This window comes from Palaemon carinicauda, chromosome 3 (genome assembly GCF_036898095.1).
Source record: "Palaemon carinicauda isolate YSFRI2023 chromosome 3, ASM3689809v2, whole genome shotgun sequence".
NCBI lineage: Eukaryota > Metazoa > Arthropoda > Malacostraca > Decapoda > Palaemonidae > Palaemon > Palaemon carinicauda.
The window spans coordinates 32,178,442-32,190,941 of record NC_090727.1 but is presented as its reverse complement, the minus strand read 5'-3'; positions in this window follow the sequence as shown (position 1 = coordinate 32,190,941).

Below are 12,500 nucleotides of genomic sequence, written 5' to 3'. Positions count from 1 at the left end.
AAACTTTAACAAAACAAGAGGAAGAGAAACCAGACAGAACAGTGTGCCCGAGTGTACCCTCAAACAAGAGCACTCTAAACCAAGACAGAGGAAGACAGTGGTGTAGAGGTTATGGCCCTACCCAAGACTAGAGAACAATGGTTTGATTTTGGAGTGTTGAACTAAATTAATATCTGTTTAATAGTTTAATACAGGTAGAACGAATTTAATTTTTGTGGAAGAACTCTTGCAAGCATATCTATCCCTGATTGTTTGCTTTGCTTTCATATATAATTTAATTTGCTTCCCCTGGGTTTTATCTGTTTAACACAAGTAGAACGAATTTGACTTCGTCGATGAAAATGCATTTTTGTTTTGTTTTGTTTAGGTTTATGTACACCTGTTTTCAATGTCAAACATCGAAAATAAGATTTCATCATTAATTCATTGACGTCAAGATGTGGTGTTACTTTACGGACACATCCACTTGGATAGCTACATTTGTCGCATAATCATAATGTATGTATTAACATTTGATTACATGAAATATAGAAATAAGGTATGCAGAAAAGATACTAACCTGGAAGATGATGAATAATGGAGAGGTATTGAATCAATAGCTCAAGATAAAGACGAATGGCGAAATATAACCTAGGCCCTTTGCGTCAATAGGTGTAGGAGGTGGTGATGATGATGATGATGCCGCCTCAACTGCATGCTCACTGGAGAGAGAGAGAGAGAGAGAGAGAGAGAGAGAGAGAGAGAGAGAGAGAGAGAGAGAGAGAGAGAGACAGAGGTAAAAGGACGGTCATGTGGTATGATAGTTAAATGTTGTTTCTGTACTCACTTTCAGGCATGTTCATTATTGAATTTACTTTGTAATAATATCATTGTCAGGTAATGACGTCAGATGCAGAAATTCCTTCGATATCTTTGTGCTTATAAATTGATTTAAGCGCATTCAACCCGCTTGAAACATAGACTGAATTTAAGAAGAGAAATGCAATTTCAGACAAGTTTGATAATCTAAATTATTTGAAACAGCATGACTTGACAATTTAGGAAATTATTTTGTAAAAAAAAAAAAAAAAAAAAAAAAAACGCTGAGTCAGACAAAGTAATTTTCTCAAAGTTGAAATTTGGCAAGTCAGGTTAGAACACGAGGTAGAAATAAAAGACAGAGGCTAAGCGTGATACTTCAGCTATTACCCAAATTTGCTCCGTCATGTTTTTCTCTTCCATTGTCTTCGAGTAGAGTTCGGTTGTTTGAGGGTACACTCAGGCACACATTTTTTTCATTATTTTCTTTCTTCACTGGGCTATTTTTCCCTATTGGAGCCCTTCGGCTTATGGCATCCTGCTTTTCCAGCTAGGGTTATGGCTTAGCTAATAATAATAATAATAATAATAATAATAAAAACGTAAAAGAGGATTATTACGCTGTTATCTCCGTTTTTAAATGGTTAAGAAATTTTCTAACTTTCTCTTCTGTACCGAAGTTGAGAATAGATTAATAAGAGGTAGAGGAAGGATTGACAACAAATCAGACACGTATTACCAGAACGAGATCAAGAGCATACCTCCGCCACTCGCAGCTAATGAATTTTGTGTGTGTGTGTGTGTGTGTGTGTGTGTGACGGTAACTCAAATATCATGAGTCGATTTCTTCCAGTTATCAGTTATCTGGAGAAGATACTGGGTTATACCAAATTCTCTTTAACTGTTGGCAAGATATCTAGCTAATTCACTAATACAATTGAGAACCTTAATGTATTTTATATATATATATATATATATATATATATATATATATATATATATATATATATATATATATATATATATATATATATATATGTGTGTGTGTGTTTGTGTGTGTATGTGTGTGTGTATTTTTGTACGTACAGTGCAATACATATCTTATATTACTGCCTTGAGTGTTTTCTATGAAAATTAATTTTAGAGAGAGAGAGAGAGAGAGAGAGAGAGAGAGAGAGAGAGAGAGAGAGAGAGAGAGAGAGAGAGAGATGCTTTGCAAACAAGAACCCAGGAATAAAGTGTAATATGCAAATCCTTTGTATTATTACATGCAATTTTATCATTCATGAGGAGACATTTACTATCCTGAAACTGGAATCAGCCACTGTATTCAGGAGAGCACCACTCCTCACTGGGCTATTTTTCCCAGTTGTAACCCTTGGGCTTATAGCATCTTGCTTTTCCAACTAGTGTTGTAGCTTGGCTAATAATAATAATAATAATAATAATAATAATAATAATATCGACATCAAATGCAGCCGTTTCTAATCCAGTTCAGGACAAAGACCTCAGACATGTCCTTATTCATATGTTGGGTTTGGCCAGTTTTCATCACCCGCTGGCCAGTGCGGATTAGTGATTATAAATAATTCAGGAATTACCTTCTATGGTATTCTTTACTGACAGAAGTTGGAATTTTGTTAATATTAAGATGAAGTCAAAACCAATTGACGGGAAGTAAAGGCGAGAAATTTCGGTTTATGACGATTTTGAAATCGACAACATCTAATAATATAAAGCCAGAAGTGGTCGAAATGTTTTGAAGCTTAAACCTTTTATCATTCTATTTACGAACTTCAAATGCAGAATAAACAAACAATAATAACGAGGAATATTTAAATAAATGTAAGAAAAACTTTGCAAATCATTTAAACGGTGTGGGCTAGAGTACTGCAGGTTGCATGAGAACATAGGCCTAGTTAGTGGTGTTTGACTGAACAATAACTTATTTTGTTCCTATAGTCTATCTGTTCCATTTAATATGACGGAAAAGTCAAATTGCAATATGTCATAGATAAAAGTAATTGAAATTCGCGAAAATGAAAATTACACAACATTTTAGTGTGTATCCAGTTACCTGGAGTAAGCTGTTCTTGCCCTTACGATGCCAAACAGTAAGGGTCATTTCATTTTATTTTTTTACAATAGTATACGTCTTTTTAACCGAAGAATTTTCGTTCGATTTGATTTGGCCTCAGCTTCGTTTTTGAAACTTGGATTTAATGTCGTTAATTATAACTTTATTTGAGAATCTTATGCTTTATTTAAGCGTAGGCCTAAGTGACTTGATTTGCAGATGCATATTTCCTGCCTATAACCGTAAAACTTTTACAATGATGTAATTATGTAGAGTCGAAGTTAGAATTAAAGACATTCGAACACAAAATACGTCTGCTTCGTGATTATGTAAAAGTAGGCCTACGCCATTGTTTCTTATGTACATTTCCTTTATATTTGAATATTTTGAGCATAATTACCAATACCCATTGTCTATGAGTATACATGAAACCTAATTAAGTGTGTGTGCGTGCATGAGTATAGACACGAAAGTCTAAGCAGATTCTCTCTCTCTCTCTCTCTCTCTCTCTCTCTCTCTCTCTCTCTCTCTCTAAAGGGTAGGGTAGGGGAGGTATGGGGGACGAGAGGGGGAACGCGACAGAAGCTTCGAGAAAAGGAAGAGAGGACACAGTGCATGATATGTGCGTGTGAGCGGCCATGGCGGTTAGCTACACTCGGCGGTTGTAGAGGGAGAGAGACGGGAGGTAATGAGACCAGATCGAATAGTTGAAAATGGAGGGGGTTGTAATGCTGGAAGGGGCGGGGAGTGCAGTGTATGGAAAGATATAGGGACAATAAAGGAGTGTATCGAAAGGAGAAATTTGCGATAGACTTCACGAGAAGAAGAGCGAAAGGGTGTTATGCAATTAAGCGGGGTGAGAGAGGATATTTTTACGATGAAAGGAAGGAGTTTATTCCAGCTTAGGCACGAAAGAATCTGAAGTAAATTATCAATTTAGATTGAGAGAAAGGATACTTGACACTTCCCTGACTAATTGGGTTTGCACTAGGAAGGATAGTGCTCCGTGTGGGATAGGATAGGGAAATGAATAGGCAGGGATAAGGAAGTTCTGTAGAGAGTGCTTGGGTAAAGGGTATAGGTAGGGATTGGAAGGGTGAGGTATGTGTGCTGTAAGGGATAGGAAGGATAGACGGCATAGGCTATCCTTACTGTATAGAGAAGGATAGGTTTTGACGTGTTGACTGTGAACGTGATAGGTTACATCAGGGAGATAATAATAATAATAATAATAATAACAATAATAAATAATAATAATTATTATTATTATTATTATTATTATTACTACTACTTGCTAAGCTACAACCCTAGTTGGAAAAGCATGATGCTATCAGCCCAGGGACTCCAACAGGTAAAATAGCTCAGCGAGGAAAGGAAACAAGGAAAGATAAGATATTCTAAGAACAGTAACATTAAAATAAATATTTCCTAAATAAACTATAAAAACTTTAACAAAACAAGAGGAAGACAAATAAGATAGAATAGTGTAACCAAGTTTACCCTCAAGCAAGAGATTGGTCATATCAGCGTGATAATAATGTGAGAGATGTGTTATATAAGGAAATTATGCTAATTGGGAATAACATTTTCCTGCTAATGAAATTAATAAGTTTGTGTGGATATCAGACAGTGAAATGAGGAGATCCCTTCTTAGGCTATGAAAAATCTTGAGTTTGCGGGAAAAATTGAATGAACAATTTGACTAAAGAATGTGTAGGAGAGAAGAATGGGAGGCTTAATGTGGATAAGAGGAATAGATATAAGATAAAGAAGGGATAGGGAGAGGGTAGCAGGTTAGGAACAGTAGCACTCCAGCAGAGTGGAGGCCCAAAAGTTAGTGAAAACTTGGCTAATTGCTAATGCCTTAGATTCGCACCTAGGCCTATGGCACTGCCGTCTGTATTGAGACGGCAATGCCTTTGTTAGTGTAAATGTGAATAACAATTTTGCCCATAGACTTATTCATAGGGTAAAGTTGTAGACTGTGTAGGAGAATAAAGGAATGTTTTTAATATATTAGAAAAGAGCATAATAGATGAATTTGAAGTGTATTAATGTTATGGTTTATCTGTGTAGGCTACAGCTGTAGTACAGTGTCTTTGTCGCTATATTTGAATTGTCTCTTTATGTAACCTATTATGTTTTGTGTTTTCTTTGCAGCTTTTATGCTCTGTTTGGTGAAATTCAAATCCTTGCTGATGATAATACCAGAGAGAGAGAGAGAGAGAGAGAGTGTGTGTGTGTGTAGGAGGCCCCCGAGAGATAATATATATAGTATATCTATCAATTTTTTATGATTTTCTCCAAAACGCCACCTAGTTCTTACACCCTCCCCCAAACTCTATACTGAGAGAGAGAGAGAGAGAGAGAGAGAGAGAGAGAGAGAGAGAGAGAGCACCCCAATAAACTATATTTTGATATCTGTATATTCATGCGACATCTGTTAAGACTTGAGGAATGTAATAATTGATAGTTGGATCTCTCTCTCTCTCTCTCTCTCTCTCTCTCTCAACACATATTCGACTAATGAAATTCTTAACAAAAGCTTACATTTGATGAATGGATACAAATTTACCAAAAAAGTTGGCCTACACTTACTATTATTATTAGCTAAGCTATAACCCTAGTTGGAATAGCAGGATGCTATAAGCCCAAGGGCTCCAACAAGGAAAATTACTCCTGTGAGGAAAGGAGATAATGAAATAGATAAATGATATGAGAAATAACGAACAATTAAAAAAGTGACATCTAAACGTATTTTAATTATAAACTATAAAAAGACTTAGGTCAGTCTGTTCAACATAAAAACATTTAAATTCCTGTCATGAAGGACAGAGGCAAGGGACAGTGACATTGCCCTATCATGCAGAACAATGCCCTACATACTGACCATATTACATCTGATCAACGCCCAAGCCCCCTTTCCACCCAAGCTAAGAACAAAGAGGGCCAGGCAATGGTTACTGATGACTCAGCAGATAGACCTATAGGCTCCCCAGAACCCACCATCCCTAGCTCACAAGGACGGCAAAGTTACAGTGACCAAAGGAACTGACAATTTTGATCGGGACTCGAACCCTAGTCCAGCAGAACACCAGAAGGAGCGTTTCCGATAGGTGACTGAAACCCTTATTCAGCAAATTGACGTGAATGAATTTCTGTTTTAGATAAAGTCATTATTTCCTTCGAACTAAGATCATGACCAACAGGTGGTTTGGCGTCTATGTGGTATGTTGGCCAGGTCACTCACTATCCATCCGTTGAGATACCAACGCTACTGAGTTATGGGGTCCTTTATCTGGCCAGACAGTACTACATTGGATCTCTCTCAGGTTACGGCTCATTTTCCCTTTGCCTACACATTCACCGAGTAGTTTGGCCTATTCTATACACATTTCCTTTGTCCTCATACACCTGACAACACTGAAATTACCAAACAATTCTTCTTCACCCAAGGAGTTAACTACTGCACTGTAATTGTTCCTCTTGGTAAGGGTAGAAGAGAGACTTTAGCAATAGTAAGCAGCTCTTCTAGGAGGACACTCCAAAATCAAACCATTGTTCTCTAGTCTTGGGTAGCGCCATAACCTCTGTACCATGGTCTTGCAATATTCTATCTAATTTCTCTTCCTCTTGTTATTTTGAAGGTTTTATAGTTTATACAGTATATGAAAGATTTATTTCAACGTTATTATTCTTTTCCATTATTTCATTTCCTCACTTGGATATTTTTCTTGTTGGAGCCCTTGGGCTTATAGCATCCTACGGATGTAGCTTAGAGGAGTAGTAGAGGAGAGGGTATTCTCCCAACTCGAGTGCCCCCTCGCTTATTTCCGTTATATTGACGACACTTTCGTCAAAGCTACTTTCACCCAAGCCATCGAGAACCTAAGGAGGATCTTTGAGGACAACAGCGTCCTCCAGTTCACCCTTGAGAACAGCGTCGACAACAGCCTCCCTTTCCTGGACGTCTTGATTTCTTCCACCAACGAGGGATTCCAGACCACCGTCTACACTAAGCCCACAAATCTCGGCATGTGTTTAAATGGCGAAGGTGAATGTCCTGCCCGCTACAGGGCCTCGACCATCAAAGCCTTTGTCACACTGCTCGTCATGGATTGACACCCACAAGGAGCTGGAAAGGGCCGCACAGGTCCTCATCAACAACAGCTACAGCAACAAGCAAGTCCAGCGTGAAGTGAGGACAGCTATAGACAAGTGGTATGGGTCCACTGCGGTGGAAGGGTCTGACAGCGCCAGCCAGGGGTCCGACAGCGCCAGCCAGGGGCCCGACAGCACTAGAGATAGGACCAACAACCCCACCAACGGATCTAGAGACATCAAGCTTTACTACAAAGGCCTCATGCACTCAGAATATCAGCGGGATGAGAAGGCCATTAAAGACATCATCACTAACAACGTGTCACACACTGATGAGACCACGAAAGTGAAACTCATCATATATTACCAGACTGAAAAAACCCGCACCTTGATCATGAGAAACAATCCAGTGCCCCCTGAGAATAATCCTCTGAAGAACACAAATGTAGTCTACTCTTACCAATGCCCAGTCTGAGGATGCCCCGGCAAATACATAGGTATGACTATGAAACTTTCGAAAAGGATTTCGTGCCATGTCCAGCAAGGTGTTATAAGAAATCATGCTCTACAGCGACATAACACCCAAATTAACCGGCCAGACATCGTTGTCAATACCAAAATTATCGGCAGCCCCCCTGACAGCAGGCGCCTACGAATATTGGAAGCTCTGTTAATCCAGAACGAGAAACCAGCGTTGAATACGACCCAAGAGATGTTCCTCCTACCATCCTGTCGACGTACCAACGCTAGGAACCAAGAAAAAGACCCCCAGAACGATGACAACCCCGATCCTGACACTCCCACAAATGGAGAAATCGTCTGGCCGAATGCCGAATTTGGCGGCGAACATGCTCTGGAATTCCAGTCTGCTGAGCGTAGGAATGGGCTGCCTGACTTTGATCCCGTCTTGGCGCGCGTCTCAGCCAATCAGGGAGCTCGGATACCTCTCTCAGCCCAGTCCACTGAGCGAGAGAGGAGACTGCCTGACTTTACGGCTGGCTCGGCGCGCGTCTTGACAAATCAGGATTCAGAATTCCTTCCTACCTCTCAACCTGGGAGGCAGAGCCAAGCTCGTCGTACATCTATCTGCCACCCGAGCTTATAACCTCCGATCGACCAATCAAAATTCGAGGCCCCTCTCTACGAACCAGAGCCGGGATATATAAGGACCCAGCTCCAACCAGAGCCTCACTTCTCGCCTGAAGACGGGGCAAGCAGTTCCGAAACACGTCGCACTCCACTCTCGAGTTTACCCGTTGTAATTATCGAGTATTACTTGTACCTGTATTAATTACATCCAGCCTTAACCTGAATTGTATCCTTCACCCACCTGATGACCTTCGCCACCTTGCTAGCTGAATGTAGCAACCCTGAAAAGAGAATTGTCCGTAGAATCGAGAAATTGGACAAGAAATTGAATTCTGCCGATGCAGCCATAGTATTCAGCTCCACCTGTTTGAAGGAGGGTCTCCTACCAAGAAATGATAATAACAATAATAAGAATAATAATAATACCCAGAAGGTCTTGGTGGCTAAGTCACAAGGTTTACGGAACATGACTTGTGCCGGGGAACACTTTAGTAATGAAATAACATACCAGGGTTATAAATGTAAAGTTTGTTTGGATGTAGAGAGAGAGAGAGAGAGAGAGAGAGAGAGAGAGAGAGAGAGAGAGAGAGAGAGAGGAATATGGCATGCAAATATGTATTGAAAAATTAAATAGGAAAAGTCAAAATCGATTATTACATAATGAGACTCTTCTGCATTTACGATGGAAAAGTAATTTTAAAGGCTCGGCTCTCGCTCTCAGTCATGAGAGAAAAAAAAATCAGTCTGTACAATAACAGGCTAATGTTCACAGCCTAAATACATTTCCCAGTATCACTAAATAATATTCCTATAGAACTATGGATTTTCCTTATCTTTATAATTTTGCCGAGACACTGATCAGACCGAAGGCATGAACACCCCAGCACCTAGACCAAACCTAGACTGAACTGAGCATGAATCAACACTAAGCCTTCAAAATATCCTTTTCTAGGATTCAAATCATAATTATCATTATTACAAGCTAAGCCAAGCTACAACCCAAGTTGAAAAAGCAGGATGCTATAAGCCTAAGGACTCTTGTATATTCTCATATGGTTAATTTCCTTTGATCTATGTTTGAAACGTTCCTGTAGGCCAGTATATATAACAAATGCAGTTGTTTCTAGTCCACTTCAGGACAAAGGGCGCAGACATGTCCTTAATCATGTCTGGGTTTTAGACATTTTCTTCACCACGATGGCCACCGCAGATTGGTGATGGTGGGAGACTGAAGCCTGATATTACTATTCCTAAATCAGAATGAGATAAAAAACCTATCAGAACAGAATATCATTTTGGATCTAGAAAACATTTTGTTGTATGGTAGGAGAGAGAGAGAGAGAGAGAGAGAGAGAGAGAGAGAGAGAGAGAGAGAGATAGCTGCAGAGAAAACCCCGTTATAGTGCCCACTAGCATTGGTGTGAACTAAACCCCGCTATAATGTTAACTCATATCCTTTGAATATGAATTTGAAATATGTTTTCCTTCGTGTTCAGTGTTTATCTATATAATAATAATAATTATTATTATTATTGTTATTATTATTATTAATTGTTGTCATTTGGGTTAAACTTATTTAAAAAACCTAATAATTGGTAGTTGAATCGGTAGAACTTCCAAAGTTCAAACTTGCAGCAAATCTTCTTATGATGAACAGACTGACATAAACCTTTTTATAGTTTATATATGAAATATATGTTTTGAAGTTGTTACTGGTTTTATAATATTCTATTTGATTGTTCATCATTTCTCATATCGTTTATTTATTTCCTTATTTCCTTTCCTCACTGAGCTATTTTTCCCTGTTGGATCCCTTAGGTACAGTACAGTATATCAGTCTTTGTTAGGCCGAGGAAAACTGAGGAAACACTAGGCGCATTGCAATATATATATATATATATATATATATATATATATATATATATATATATATATATATATATATATATATATATATATACATATATATATATATATATATATATATATATATATATATATATATATATATATATATATATTGATCACAAACTCACTAACACTTGTGTTTTCATACTTAGCTTTGGTTGGTTGTAAGTTTATTTACACATTAAAAAAATGTTATGTCTTAAGAGCTAAAGAACATCTTTTAACCATTCCCTATTATGATTAATTTAACAATAGGAATAATAAGAATTATTATACAACCTTTTTTTTTTCAATTTGTTATCATAATGGTCAAGCTTAGCGTATGTATGTATGTATGTATGCATTTCGAATCCTCCACCACCTAACTGATGTGTGTGTGTGTTTATATGGAAACTAAACAGACAGTGTTCAATGGCAGTAAAAATATAATATACTTTGCAGGACAAAGGCCTCAGACATGTCCTTATTCATAATTTGGGGGTGACCAGTTTTCATCACCACGTGGATGAGTCCGGATTTGTGATGGTAGGAGACTTTAATCTGCTCGCTCACTGCAAACCAACCTAGTATAGTAGAGCTTTGCTGATCATAGCTATAAATTTCATCTTGATTTTAGAAAGGGGAACCAGCTCGCCTACCATTCCAGCCACCTTTAAAACATAAATAGAAATTTACAGGTTCAACAAATCAAGTACCAATTGACCACTGAAATTGAAACGCCATCAATTGTAATGGGCTCAAACTACACTCTCTAGTCTCTCCCAAAGAATGACTCACCCCTAACAGCCTCCCCACACACGCACCCCCATGCAACTCCCCAACAATTTCCTAGACTATAAAATTTTGGTCCCTCCAACACTTTTACTCTTCTGTTACATTATATTTATTCACATTTGCTTCTTTTATATATATATATATATATATATATATATATATATATATATTTATTTATATATATATATACATAAATATATATACATATACATATAATATATATATATATATATATATATATATATATATATATATATATATATATATATATATATATATATATATATATATATATATATATACTGTATGTGTGTGCATAGGAAAGAGAGAGAGAGAGAGAGAGAGAGAGAGAGAGAGAGAGAGAGAGAGAGAGAGAGAGAGAGAGAGAGAGAGAGAGAGAGAGCTAAATTTTTTCTACCACCTCAACAGTATTGTGCAATGTGGCAACTCGTACATAGCTGTCAGTCTCTCCTCTCTCAATTCTGGCAGCGCGCTAAGCAAGTCCAAGTTAACTCCGCCTTTTCTATTGCTATGATCTTCCCTGTCAATCATATTTCTCATGAATGCTGAAATGTTCATTCAGAAGTATATCATAATTCCTTAGTCTAACTATGAAGCGACCTATAACATCACTTATATGATTTATCTATTGCTGAAAACGTCGCTATGCGAAATAAATACCGACCTTGCAACTAAGATGCAAGAGGCAGATCAAGTCTCTATGTTGCCGCCTTCAGCATCCCAAATGATTCAATACGAAATCCTATTGGTCGAGAGTTATCTATGCTAGCTAGCCAATGGCAGTTCACAACGCCATTCAATGCTAAGAGACGTTACGTAGAAGAACAAGAACATAATCATGTTCCATAAAGTTTCAAAATAACAATAAATACACCTATTATTATTATTATTATTATTATTATTATTACTTGCTAGGCTACAACTCTAGTTGGAAAAGCAGGATGCTATAAGCCCAGGGGCCCTAACTGGGAAAATAGCCCTGTGAGGAAAGGAAACAAGGAAAAGTAAAACATTTCATGAATTGTAAAACATTAAAATAAATATTTCCTATATAAACTATAAAAACTTTAACAAAATAAGAGGAAAAGAAATTAGATAGAACAGCGTGCCACAATGTACCTTCAAGCAAGAGAACTCTAACCCAAGACACTGGAAGGCCATGGTACAGATGCTATGGCACTACCCAAGACTAGAGAACAATAGTTTGATTTTGGAGTGTCCTCCTGGAAGAGCTGCTTACCATAGCTAAGGAGTCTCTCCTAGTATATTCTAAAATACACAATTCAACCCTAAAATCTGCGCGTCCCAGAGCAAGATAGAAAACTTAAGTTTTCATTTGGCACGTATAATCATTCTATCCGAGAAATAAAGAATAAATAAAAGTATAGACAATGTCGAGAGACCAAAACACATCTTAAGGCTGCCTTGTAGTTTAACCTGATAAGAGAAAAACTATGAATTCATATAAAGTACAGCCAAGCCACCTCTAATGTATATTGTCCTGCCACCTTGTAGCAGCTGTCCAAGACCCTGATATCATCTATACTGATGGTCAAGAAACATTGCCCCCATGCAACTCGTACAAATGCTGTAGATAATAGTTGAGACTCTTTAGCTATGGTAAGCAGCTCTTCTAGGAGAATGACACTTCCAAATCAAACCATTGTTCTCTAGTCTTGGGTAGTGACACAGCCTCTGTACCATGGTCTTCCACTGTCTTGAGTTGGAGTTC